Source organism: Malania oleifera, chromosome 6, assembly GCF_029873635.1.
Source record: "Malania oleifera isolate guangnan ecotype guangnan chromosome 6, ASM2987363v1, whole genome shotgun sequence".
NCBI classification, from domain to species: Eukaryota; Viridiplantae; Streptophyta; class Magnoliopsida; order Santalales; family Ximeniaceae; genus Malania; species Malania oleifera.
In genome coordinates this window covers 108,811,554-108,823,149 of record NC_080422.1, presented here as the reverse complement: position 1 = coordinate 108,823,149, position 11,596 = coordinate 108,811,554, and the positions used below count along the sequence as shown (strand labels likewise).

General features: G+C 33.4%; 1 long non-coding RNA gene across 1 annotated transcript; it reads left to right on the top strand.

The window, feature by feature from the left end:
* The first annotated feature begins 654 nt into the window (after window positions 1–654).
* On the top strand, window positions 655–2,477 carry LOC131157915 (uncharacterized). Its single transcript, XR_009137350.1, has 4 exons — window positions 655–876; window positions 969–1,014; window positions 1,113–1,175; window positions 2,262–2,477. It is a non-coding gene; the product is annotated as an uncharacterized LOC131157915 (long non-coding RNA).
* The last annotated feature ends 9,119 nt before the right edge of the window (window positions 2,478–11,596 follow it).

Sequence of the window (11,596 nt, the reverse complement as noted above, 5' to 3'; positions counted from 1 at the left end):
TAAAAGTCTTGTGGAGGAATCATGCAGTAGAAGAGGCTTCTTGGGAGTCTGAGGAGCAGATGAAGCAGAGGTATCCGCATTTATTTCAAGAAGTCTGAGTGAATAAATGTAAATAGTTAAGTAGTTTTCTGTTGCAGGTACATGTAATGGTTGAATAGTGTAGTACTTTAGTTTTGGGAGAATGGTTTTTTTTTTTATATGTAATCTTCCAAGACTCGAAATGTAACCACGGTATTCCTCCGCCATAAGTGAGGGTAGGTAATAAAATGAGTAGACCCTTTTTCCTAATTAAAGGATGGCGAATTACGGAAACAGTAAATTTCGAGGACGAAATTCTTTTAAGGGGGGAGGAATGTAGTAACCGGGTAAAAAAAAATAAAATTTAAAATAATAATAATAATAATAAAATAATAAAATAAAATTAATTAATTAAATTAACAAGTAAAATGAATAGTATGATAAGGACAAAATATATATATATATATATATATAAGTAATTATTATATTTTATTTATATATATATTTATATATTTATATTTATATAATACAAGCTTCTTCAAAAAAAAAAAAAAAAGAAGAAGCTTTGAAAAGTCAAATAAATTCAAACCACAAGTTTAAGCTTTGAAAAGTCAAAAAAAGAAAAAAATCCAATTTGAATTGGATTCATTTGGTGTGCGTGAGTGCTCTTTCTCTCTCTCTCTCTCTCTCTCTCTCTTCTCTCTTTCTCTCTCCTACGACTCTCTCTCTTCGATTCCGGGCCAGTTTTACGCCGGATCGACAAACCGAAGCCACCACGACGCTCCTGGCAAAGTTCTCTACAAGTCTGCCGGAACGGATCGTCAGGAAAACGAAGTTGGATTTCATCCGAAATCCAAGGTAAGGCTTTATATTCAATATTTGGATTTTTGACAGTTGAAGAAAGTAATATACGCGTAAAAATACTGAACTTTAATACTAGAAATTTTCAGTTCCAGGGTATTAATTGGGAACCTTGGGAATCATCCCTAAGTTGAGGTAAGATTTTTTAAGTTGAATTTGACTTAGTGGTAGTTATAGAAAATATTGTATGTACGAAAATACTAAACTTTAATTCTGCGAGTTTTCATTTTCAGGGTATTGAGTTGAGAACCTTGTGGGTACGGGAAAGATTTTCTTAGTGGCTTTTCAGGAATCAGGTAAGGGGATAAACTAAGCTAGTTTTGTTTTGAGAAAATATATGTATATATATATAGTATCTGGTTTCAAGAAAAATAAATATATTTATATATATGATTTATATTTGGAAAATACTGTTTAAATGATGATATGTTGAATACATAGAAAATTTGTTTAGTGTGGCATGAGTATAAAAATGTTGTGAAATACTGTTTTTTTTGGGAATGGGGACGATATGGATTTCTATGATGGAAAACCGGCGTACGGGCCGAGATATTTTTATATGTATATGTGATTTGCCGGCGTATGGGCCGTGCTATGTGGATGAGATTTGCCGGCATATGGGCCGTGCTATGTGGTTTGCCAGCGTACGGGCTGTGCTATGTGATTTGCCGGCGTACGGGCCGTGCTATGTGGTTTGCCAGCGTACGGGCTGTGCTATGTGATTTGCCGGCGTACGGGCCGTGCTATGTTAAAATGTGTAATACCGGCGTACGGGCCGATGATTTTCATGATACACGTATATATGTGAAATGATATGATTGATGTGAAAATAAATGATATGAGATATTTATGTATCACGGTTTTAGTATATGTATATGATATCAGAACCTGGTTGGCTTGGTCTAGGCTAGCACTTGCACGGTACCGTTGCTATGTGTCTATGGTCCTCGTGATCATGATATCTGTGTTAACGCCACTGTACGGAGTGGTGTGAGATTGGATGGTCGATGTGGTTATTTTCAAGAAGTGTGCTGTTATCGCCCTTGGTGTACGGACCAGTCTGGGTAGACCCATCGGACCTACAGACTACTGTTTGACTTGGCAGTGGTCGGCCAACCATTGTCAGGTCCCGCCTTCGGGCCACACAACCCAGTCATGTGGGGGTAATACATGACAACAGCCAGCTAACCTACCAGGATTGTTTTATATTATTATTAGTGTATGAGATGAGACATGTATGTTTTCCCAGATTTGATAAACAGTATTGAATATGTTATGTATGGTATATGTAAAACACATAATACTCATGTTGCCACACACTGGTATTAGTTTATTTCCCTTACTGAGAGGTGTCTCACCCCTAAATCTTATACATTTTTCAGGAGCCCCTGATAGGAGAGTGGGAAAAGCCCCGCTGATCTAGATCAGTTGTTTGCTCTCTTTGGAAGGGTAAGTTTTTGGTAGGGACAGTTAGGTTTTGTGGGGATTGTCCCTAGATTTCATTTTTGAGATGTATATACTGTGAGATAGTAATTGTAGTGACTCTGGTATGTGTTATGCACTTTATGATGAGATGTATATGATTTTATACTTTCTGCTGCGTAGGCTTCTGCTGTATGTTTTGTTATATCCCTGGTGCCCACGGGCCCAGGTGGATTGTGACCTGCTGAGTTGGGATGTATGATGTGATGATAATTTATTTATATATATAAAAAAAATATGTGAAAAAGGAGCAGGTCGTTACAAGTTCGCTGTTGCACATACGCCTCAGCAAAATGGCGTAGCAAATTGGATGAATAGAACCCTATTGGAGAGGACCAGAGCCATGTTGAAGACTGCAGATCTAGTTAGGCCATTATGGGCTGAAGCAGTTAGAACCGCTTGTTATGTGATAAATCAGGCACCGTAAACAACAATTGGTTTGAAGACACCAATGGAGATGTGGACTGGAAAACCAGCCCAGTATTCTTCTCTTCACATATTTGGATGTCCTGCATAGGTAATGTATAATGCCCAGGAAAGAACTAAACTGGACCTAAAGTCTAGAAAATGCATATTCTTGGGTTATGCTAACGGAGTCAAGGGGTATCGCCTGTGGGATCCCACTACCTACAAGGCCGTAGTCAGCGGAGATGTGATATTTATAGAAAATGAACTGCAAAATAAAGAAAACATCAGCACTTTGGAAACAACTACTACTGTTCAGATAGAAGAAAAGAAAGATTCTTCTAAAGCCACACCAAAGCATGAGGAATAAGAACCAAATGAGGCCAATGATACATAAATTTAACGTTCAGTACGTAAGACAAAGAAACCATCATGGCACTCAGATTATGTCATGGCAAGCGATACTGCATATTGTCATCTAACAGAAGATGGAGAGCCATCAACTTTCCTTGAGGTTGTTAGTAGCATTGATTATTATTTTTTTTTTTTGTGGATGACAGTAATACATGAAGAAATTGAAGCCTTGTACAGAAATAATACATGGAAGCTTGTTCCATTACCACACGGACGTAAAGCCATTGGAAATAAATGAGTCTATAAGATCAAGCGAGATGACAATGATTAGGTGGAGTGATATCGTGCAAACTGGTGGTGAAAGGGTATGCTAAAAAAGAAGGTATTGATTTTAATGAGACATTTTCTCCAATTGTTAGACTTACTACTATCAAAAATGTATTGGCTATGTGTGTTGTGTTTGATTTATATCTAGAGCAGTTAGATGTGAAAATTGCTTTTCTTCATGGTGAATTTGAAGAAAAGATTTACATACTCCAACTAGAAGGTTGTGAAGAAAAAGGAAAAGAAAACTTGGTTTTTAGGTTGACCAAATCTCTGTACGGCTTAAAGCAGGAGCCAAGGTGTTGGTACAAGAGATTCGATTCCTTCATAATTAGCCTCAGATACAACAGATTCAGTTTAGACCATTATACATACTACAAGAGGTTTGGTGATAATGATTTCATTATTTTACTGTTGTATGTCGATGATATGTTGGTTGTAGGTCCCAACAAAGAAAGAGTCCAAGAATTGAAGGCACAATTGGTTAGGGACTTTGATATGAAGGATTTGGGACCAGAAAATAAGATTTTAGGGATGCAAATTAACCGAGACAGAAAATACAAGAAGATTTGACTTTCTTAAAAGAATTATTTGAAGAAAGTCTTGCGATGCTTCAACATGCAAGATTGTAAGCCAATTTATACCTCACTTGTTGTCAATAATAAATTATCCTCAAGTATGTGTCCTAACAATGAAGTAGAGAGGGTGGAAATGTCTTGAGTTCTATATGCATCAGCAGTGGAAAGCCTAATGTATGCTACGATTTGTACGAGACCAAATATTGCTTTGGTAATCGATATTGTTAGTCAGTTCATGGAGAATCATGGTAGAGAGCATTGGAATACTGTGAAGAGGGTCCTAAGATACATTAAAGGGACCTCATATGCTGCATTATGTTATGGAGGATCATAATTTATTCTCAGGGGATATGTTGAGTCAGATTTTGCAAGTAATCTAGACAAAATAAAATCCATTACAAGTTATGTATTTACCGTTGCAGGAGGAGCAGTAAACTGGGTATCAAAGTTACAGACTGTTGTGGCATTGTCTACGACTGAAGCTGAATACATGGTAGTTATGTAGGCTTGAAAGGAGGCAATCTGGATTAAAAGGTTAATGGAACAACTCGGACACACGCAAGAGAGGATTCTTTTGTATTATGACAGTCAGAGTGCCTTGCATATTGTAAGGAATCCGTTTTTTCATTCCAGAACAAAACTGTAACACCCCGACCCCGAGGGGCCTGGGATATTAACTTTTTACTACTAATTTACAGCGGAAGCAAATAAACTCAATTTTATTTAAACCAGAGCGCTAATTATTCATGTTACAATCACTTATTTCAAATGAAGAAAATTACACAAACGTAAATATCTGAAATCATACTAATGTTTCTAAATAAATCTTTATTTTTCTAATTCCCACCCGCATGCTTGCTAAGCCTGATTTCCGACATGTCCTTCAGAGTTATCTGAAATAAAATATGATTGGGGTGAGACGACGCTCAGTAAGTAAATAAGATTATTATTAGTGTGTGACCAAAATGAGCTTTTAAAGAATTTCGTAAAACAATATTTAATACTATAACTTCAATACTGCTTTTAGAATAAACATAAATTTAAAATTTCTGCATAAAACTTTTGTCATCAATTTCAACAGTAAATTTTTACAATCATATACTATAACTGTTAAATTAAACTTTTAACTTTAAAACTGTAAAAATATTTAATGATAAACATACATATACTTTTCCTTATACGTGTTCCTTAGATCGTCATTTAAGTACCAAAATGATCCTTTTCACGTAAACTTACACTTTTCCTTCAAATCATCAGTAACTTTGTACACGTAATTAAATATGTATAAACATATATTATAAAAACCCACCCTTAGGCCTGTTTGCCGTAAGTCATGTTTACCCCCATGACTGGGTTGTGCGGTCCGAAGACTGGACTTAGCTGGCTGGCCGACCAAACTAAATCAACGTACGTAAACTTTAAGTGAGATTTTCCTTATTAAGTCCTGGACTTAAACCAGGTGTGCACTCAGGAGAAATCCACTAACATAAATAACCACTCTGTAAACAGTGTGGGTGCACTCTGATCCGTATAAACTTTAAGCTGCGGTACCGAGCATCTGTAACTTTGAACTTTCGTTGCCATAAGGGGTTTGAAAATCATCTTATTATAATTTATGCAATTTAAAATAATATCGTGAAAATCTCATCTTTACTCATATTTACATAAAAAATGTAACGTAGAAATAAACTCATGCCACACAATTTTTGTGTTATAAATATATATAATTTTATTTTTGAATAGAAAGAAATGCTGAAAATTTACCCGAGGGGATTGGAACATTTCTTAACCTAAAAATAGATGCAAGTATATTAAAGATAGAACTGGTATAATTAAATATGCGTAAAAATAAACTCATAGAAATTTTGTGGAACTAAGTAACATAATTAAAATTTTCGTACAAAATAAACTCGGGTATGAATTTAAAATAAAAAGAAACTAACATAATCAAAATTTACTTACCTTCTTCTTTTACCGTGTGCTACGAACACAATAATTATCTTTAAGAAATGAGATCGGAAAAAGTGGGTGATTGAGAACTTACTCAAAATTCTCACTCCACCACAAATTCTTTCACTCACTAATCCTTCTCTTCCTTAGAAAATTGTTGTGAAAAATGAAGGTTGAGAGCTCCCTATTTATAGGAAAATTTTGGAGAAGAAATGAAATTTATAAAAGTGTGGGGAGATGGGTGAAATTATAATTTTTTTAATTAAAGAATGGGCAAAGGATGGGCAAGGTATGGGTTGAGTATGGGATGGGGATGGAGGCCATGTGGGAGTGCTTGCCACCATTCCCATTAAATAAATTCTTAATTAATTACTTACCTAATTAATTAATCAATTAGTTAATTAATTATTTTATTATTTTTCTTAATCATTATTATCATTGTTATTACTTTTAAACTATTTTTAGTATTTATTTATTTTATTATTTATTTTTGAACAAGAATTTAATTTGAATTTTGAAAACTCATGTGGGCCCCACACGGTCTTGTGGGCCCCACACAACTTCGAGACCCGAATGGATCCTACGTAACTCGAATAATTCTTATACGATTTTATGCATCCTAATTAGCTTCGAGACTCGTGTAAACCTCCATACGGCTTCGGGACTCATGTGGGCCCCACACAGTCTTGTGGGCCCCGCATATGATACTTACATTATTATTATTTTATCATATATTTCTACAAATTATATCAGTTAAAACATTATTTTATGTACTTATTTACGTATATAAACAGTGTCTTGTGGCTCCGGGACTCATGTGGACCCCACATAGTCTTGTGGGCCCCACATATGATACCTATATTATTATTATCTTATTATGTATTTCTACAAATTATGTCTGTCAAAACACTATTTTATGTATATATACTTATTTACGTGTACAAATAGTGTCTATCCTGTTTATCCTATGAAATTCCATTTTGACCAGGCTGACCTCCAGGGAGCGACTGAGCCGCAATGGTCTCTGAGCACTCGCTAAGACAAGGTCTTTCTTAGGCATCAAACATGGAATCAAGGATCCTACAGAAAAACACTTCTGTATTGATATTAACTTAATGACTATTTTTATTATTTTATTATTATTGTACTTTAATCATATATATATATTTTTGGGTCATCACAAAAACACATTGGAATACAGTATCACTTCGTTCGAGAAGTTGTGGAGGAAGAAGTGTGGACATGCAAAAGATTCGCACCAAAGACAACCTAATAGATGTTATGACAAAACCAATCAATGTTGACAAGTTCATATGGTATAGATCCTCTTATGGCCTAACAGAAACGTAAGTGACATGAAACTGGCAAGACTAGAAAAGGATGAAAAGATGTTTGAAAATGACTTTAAGTGGGAGAATGTGAAATGTAAAACTTTTTTTCAATATTTGTGGGTTGCAATTGTCAACATACGTGGGTTGCAATTATCAACATATGTGGCTACAATTGTCAACAAATGCGAGCTATAGTTTTTTCAACATTAGTTTGCTGAAGGAGTCTATAAAGGAGGGTTGCAGGAATCAATAAAAGTAGACTACAAAATTCAACAAATGTGGGCAGTACTCTCTACTATAAATAGAGATGCCTATGAGGAGTTTTTATCATCCCGGGCATCTTCAGCTCTAGTTTCAAAGAGAGAGAAATCAAGTACTCACCAGCAAAGTCTCCCTATTGCAACCTAGTTTCTTCTATTTCTTAGAGAGATTTGTATACTCTTAATTCAAGAGAGAGAGTTATCATTGTTTTTTTTCTTGTAATTAGAGAGAGTTGTAACATCCTTTTTCATAGGGGATTCCTTCTACTATTGACCGTGGTTTTTCCCTCAATTTGTTTGAAGATATTTTTCACGTAAATCTTAGTGTCAATTCTTATTTTCTCATTTCTTAGTTTAGCCGTACAATATTGATCCTACCCATTCAATTTCCAAACAGGGGGGAATTAAATTAAAGGGGTGTATCCGACACCCCCCATCATTCATATATATATATATATATATATATAATATTTTTATTTATATACTCCATTATATATATTATATATATTATTTATTTATTTATATATATTATTTATTTACATACACACACACACACATATATATATATATATATGTATATAATTTTTATTATTAGTTTTATATATTATTACCCAACTCTTAATATATTATATATACATATTATTATGCGGGTAAACGGAAATAAAAAAGAGTTTCTAATAAAATATTATTTTATTATATTATACTACTTTATTCTACTCATATATATATTTGACATCATTACATAAATGGAAAAAAAGTATTTCTTAGTGGGACATTTGTCAAATTGGCAATTAGAAGCCAATGTTACTATTATTAAAATGCTCTTTCTTGAAACCGTTTCTGGATACTCCAAAGTCCAATCTCTTTGCCTCTGCATGCATGGTTTCCAATGTTTAATTTCAAAAGTTCTATTGTACTTTAGCAAGAATAAAATGTATCTACCTAGAATAAAATATATTACAAAAGTTACTTTTTGAACTTTTTTTATTTATTTATAGGGAAATGAGATAAGTAGGGATGAATATTTGGTTGGTTCGGTTAATTAGTCGAAACATTTCGTTTAAAAAATCTTATTAACTAATTCAAACTGAAATTTCATATTAACTGAACTCAAAATCGACCAAATCGAATTCGTAAATTGGTTAACGAATTTTAATTGATTTAATATTTTAACATATATAAAATATACAGTTATATAATACTAATATATATATATATAAAATTAATTTGTACTATTCGATTAATTCACTTAATCGAACTAAAAGCCAAAAATCAAAATTAAATGAAAATAAAAAAAAATTTAAATAAATTTTTTTCAACCAAATCAAACTAATTAAATTTGCTCCATTAATTTGATTTTAACTTTTTTTTTTTTTTTTAGTAAGTAACGCGTGACTCTATTCTTTCTCCCACTCAGACATTCTCGTCTCCCTCCCTCCCTCTCCCGCACTGTGATCTTGCGCAGCTGCACCTCTACGGTGCCTCCGCCGCCGCCTCCTCCTCTGCTGATGCCTCCTCCTCATCCTCCTCCGTTAATGCTTCCTCCTCCATCTCCTCTGCTGCTGCCGCACCCTCCTCTTCCTCCGCTCCTCCGTCAGTGCTTCCTCTTTCCGGCGCTGCTTGCTTGCTCTTTCTCCTCCACCTCCTCCACCCCGATTTATGCTTTGACTACCGAATTTGTTTTTTTAATTTTTATACAACTTAGATTTTTCCATTTGTGTGATTAACAATTAGTAAAATTTTGTTAATATGTACTTAATGATAAGTAATAGAACAAAGTTAATATGAATTAAAAGTCTTAATTAATACATAATATTTTAAGAAATACTAACAATTTATATTTAATTACTTCTAATTATTGTCACATTTTTTCATTAAAAATATTTCTAATTATATTTTATTACTTTGAAATATCAACACATAATTAATGTTACCATTGCAAAAAGTAATATTCCAAATGTTAGCCGAGGTTTTTATCTTGTAGGACAATAAAATGTCTAATAAAAAGTATTAAAATGTCAAGCAATATAAATATTCATTACATTTTGATTTAAGAAGCAATTGAAATGTTAATTAAAAATATTAATAAAAAATGTTAGTTTATTAACATAATCTAATAATCATAAGCTTTCTCAATTGACCCCTTTATTAGATAATATTAAAAATATCAATTAAGATATAATTAATATAAATATTTATTGATTTGTTAGTTTAAAAATAAAAAATGTTAATTGCAAATATTAATTAGATCGTATTAATTAAAAATTTTAACATAAATTAATAATTATATATAATCTTGTTCTACATTACAATATGTTAATTATATGCTAAAATAATAATTCTATTTATATGATAATAATATATATTTAAAGAGTACTTATAGTAAATGTATTATCTAAATACAACTTATTTTATAAGTACTTACAACCAGTAGTTATTTTTAAATATAACCAAATAATACTTTTTTAGGGTTTGAATTTTCATTTAATTTTAATCTTGGGAAGGGGTTGGAAGGGATTTGCATGGGACGGGGGTTAGACTAATCCTATCTCCATGTTTGGAGAGAATTAGGATTTGGATAAGATGTAATACAAACTTATATTGAAATTTTTTCAAATTCACCTAAATCCAAATTCAAGATTAGAAATTCGTGCCCCAAAACACATTTGTGTAGTGCTGGTCGAATATTAGAGTTAGAGAATTCATCCTCAAAATCTAAGTATTAAAGAAAGAGAGTTAAGAGGATCTTATACTACCTTGGGATTGTCCAAAAAGGCGATGTGGGATTAGACGCACACCAACACTCTCCCTCGAGCCCATAGGGTGATAGGGTACCTTTACTCTTATCAATAACAAAATTTAAAGACGGAGAGCAGAAACAACCCAAGGAAAAAATAAGAAGAAAATTGCTGAATACACAAACTAGTAGGAAAATATTTTACAAGATCCTACTTCTATCAAGCAAAACCAAATACAAATACACTCTCTAATTGGCAAGAAACTAGCCTGTTAATTATCTGTTGATGGTCGTTCAACGTGATAACATCCAACTGTACTTGCAGCCCCTTCTCCATTTCATTAACATGTTTCATGCTATTTTCTCTGTGGATTTAACCCTGATAAAAGCTTTAATGCATCTTCTATGGATGTCCAATTGAACTCACAAATCTCTCTCAGAAGAACCTCCCTTGGCTAGCTTTGTACGCTTCCTCCCGCATTCGTCAGCCTACCATTTGTTAGAATTTCCACGATGACTTCCACAAATTTGTAAATGTCCATGCTGATTTCCTCTTTGGTGACACTGTTGAACTCACCTGTTCAGACAAGACAGAATTAGCTTTAAGAATGTTTATTGAAGAAATATAGGTAAGTGATTAGATGCAGGATCACATAGAAAAGATGTCAAGGTCTTAATTACGGTAAAGATACTATTGCAGGCAAGCACCGACTTAAACTAATTATACTGAGACAAATGACCACTTTCATTGTTGAACCTTTTTGTGGTTTACCCAAAACTTGTAAAGTACTCGTTGTACTAAACATTCTTCTGGTTTAGCATCCTTTCAGGGCTTATCATCCAGTTTGCTGTCACTATTTTCAGTCGACCAATTGCTGTGGTTCTGCATATTGCTTTCAACAAAATTCAAGTTATGTTAAACTTAACAATACAATCTGCAGAAACAATTCAGAAGAGGCTCGAGGTGCAATTGCTTACATGCAGAATTCATTCTCCATCTTGGACAGCTACAGAAGACAAAAACAATTTTTTATCTCTAAAAGGGCACTGTGTTGAACTTTTTTCTGTTCTCATCCACCCTACCTCTTCTATTTACATTAGACAAATTGTGATGCTGACTTCTGCATATTTTGGCTTAACCTTCACGTTAGCATCAAGAGGACCCAACATCAACAAAAAGGAATTTTAACTTTTAATATAAAGATTTCTAACTTGAATATTTTGCCGACATGAGCATACTAATGGAATAGGAAATATGATTATGGTGGCAACAACAACAGGAAAAATATAGGAAGA